The sequence below is a fragment of the Colobus angolensis genome, unplaced genomic scaffold (assembly GCF_000951035.1).
Source record: "Colobus angolensis palliatus isolate OR3802 unplaced genomic scaffold, Cang.pa_1.0 Scaffold346, whole genome shotgun sequence".
In the NCBI taxonomy this organism is placed as follows: Eukaryota; Metazoa; Chordata; class Mammalia; order Primates; family Cercopithecidae; genus Colobus; species Colobus angolensis.
In genome coordinates, this window is record NW_012116777.1 from 597855 (window position 1) to 600711 (window position 2857).

General features: G+C 36.1%; 1 pseudogene; it reads right to left on the bottom strand.

The window, feature by feature from the left end:
* Positions 1-2206: 2206 nt before the first annotated feature.
* Positions 2207-2857, bottom strand: part of LOC105519376 — a 1216-nt pseudogene continuing 565 nt past the window's right edge.

Below are 2857 nucleotides of genomic sequence, written 5' to 3' on the forward strand. Positions count from 1 at the left end.
ATGGTAAGATCATGATAAGTGTCAGATTTGGATATTGAGTACCAATGCACTATTCTAGTTTTCTATAATTTTTTTTTTTCTTCTGAGACGGAGTTTTGCTTTTGTTGCCAAGGCTAGAGTGCAATGGCGCGATATCGGGTCACTGTAACCTCCACCTCCCGGGTTTAAGCAATTCTCTGGCCTCTTTAGTAGAGATGGGGTTTCTCCACATTGGTCAGTCTGGTCTCGAACTCCCGACCTCAGGTGGTCCACCCGCCTCAGCCTCCCAAAGTGCCGGGATTACAAGCATGAGCCACCACCGCACTCATCCCAGTTTTGTATAATTTTTTATATCTCTTCTTTAAAAATTGTTTGCAGACTCCATCCTAGACACAGTATACCAGAGTTGCCAGAGGGCTAAGCTCAGGAATCTATTCTTAACATTCCAAGAGTCTTATACAGTCAGGCAGGAAATGATCATACTTCGGGACCATTAGAAATGATCTAATACATACCCTTCCAACTTAAAATTTTTAGTATTCTCTTTTTCCGCTCAGTAAGCTCAATTTCAACACAGTTCACAGTTTCTCATATCCACCATGGCATTCTGCCAAGGAACTACAACTCGTGTTCTCTAAGCCCATCTGTTCTAAGAATGCTGGACCTGTTATCAACTTCTAATATACATTGCTTAATCTTTCCTCTGTCAAAGTGTCCCTGACTGAACTGCAGAAGACAGAATAACTGTACTAAGCATCTCTGCATAATCCCACGTCTCCACAGAGGCCATTGTGTCTTCACAAAGCTAATTGCCATGATTTTCACAGGCGAGATTTTTTCTTCATGATTTTCCATTTTCTACCTCAGCATTAAAATATCAGGGAAAAAAAGAAGATAACCATTTAGCTGTTGGTAAAATAAAATACGTGCCCCAGCACAGTATATGCTAAGTGTTCAGAATCTATAGTTATAATAGATAATTATAAATTAAATAGCTGTTAAAATAGTTTTGTTAGATAAGTAATATTTTTCTCATCTTCAAGACTTAAAAAATTACCTGTTTTAAGTGATATTCAAAAAAGGAAGATACATCATCCCAATTAAAACCAGATTTTCTATGGCTGGATGTAACAATCTTAATCTAAATCATTCACCAAAGTTGTTTAGCTTACGTAAAGTAAACCTGTAGACGTTTGAGTCTTCGAAAATATCTTGCAAAGCCATCATGAGCTGGAAGAGAAGTTTAAATGCACCACATTTTTCTATACCATTGTAACTAAAATTACTACTCACAGGACGTGTCTAGCTTCTGCATTTGGGTCCATCACATTTTCTACCATCATATGAGTGTACTCTTAAGGTTCTCACTTTATCATCAGCATAACATATTTTCTGCCAGAATGCCCAGTAAAGCTGAAATTTTTAATTTAAAGTGATAAAAAAATTTCCCATATATCTACTGAACAATCTTAGATCTGAGTTTTGACAACACAGTTTAATGCATGCAAAATGAAAACACTGAATTTCTCTCTTTCTCTCTCTCTCTCTCACTCACACACACACACACACAAATGCACAGATTAAAACACCAAAAGTTTTCACTCTATTTCCTCTTTCTTATACAGCTCAATTTTTAACATGCAGCTTACTTATAATCTAAAAACAATTTTAAACATGATTGTCATAAAAATATTTTAAAACAGAGATGAAATGTATAAAAGTATGCATAGACTGTCAATGATTACATTGGTTACATCACATTTCTTTAGAAATATAACAGTTTCTGCTCCTGTAAACAAACTGTTTTTCTCATAGATTGAAATTGAAGTAGAGCTGACATAAAATTATTGCCCTACTCACAGTCTGAGTGTTTGCACTGTGTTTGAGGTACATTTTCTCCATCTTCACAGCCCCACCACTCTTACTTGAGAGTATGAGTCAACAGAAGTTTGCAGGCTAAAACCATTCAATAATATTTTCATCAATACTGGAATGATAGTAAGTAACATTACAAAACATTAGAGACCAAAAATGCTTCTTTGTTGCAGACCAAGATTTTAATTTATTCTTCGTTACCTGAAAATACTGCTCATTCAGCCTATTTAGGAAAAAAAATATTCTGGAGATGAATATTTCCTTCCTTAATGCTTCACCCAAGACAATTCCTTCACACTTATAATCTGCTGCTTTGTTGTTTTCATCCATTTGATATAGCAGGCACCAAGAATCACCTTTCCTTTGGTGATCTGGCATAATGATCTCTTACGCTTTTTGCTAGTAGTTTGATAAACATTTTGTAAATTTTTCCAGGGCATGTATGCACTGTTATTTGTACTTCCAGTTCTAAAGGTTTTACTAAGGAATGAACGTTGTCATCTTAAAAGAACAACTTCTCAGTGCTTCATAAATAGCTCTAAATGCTGGTGGCTTATCATCACGGTAAACACTCCCGTTCCCTTGAAGAATAAAGATTATTTCTTCTGCTTCTTGGCAACTGCTTCCATATAGAGTATGATCTGAATGACACTTCCATTGACACAGAAAAACAAAAAGGCTTTCTGGAGGATGAAAAAACATAAGATTTAACAGATCTTGATCGCCCGTGTCATGTTTAGTTTGTATTTTTTAAGCCATGTCATAAGTGTATCTTCCCATTGTAGTCTCACGGTGGTCATATCATTCTTGAAACACTTTCTTCTCATTCAAGTCATGTTTCTCAAAGTAACTCCAGAGTTTACTCCAGCTTTTCCACAGTATAGATGCCTAGCAAAGAGACTACACCGTCCTATTCTAGGCTCCTCATATTCTGGTGCCATCGCAGCAACTTGTGTGAAATTAAATTCCTTTAACAAAGACCAAATATCATCAACGTGTGGTT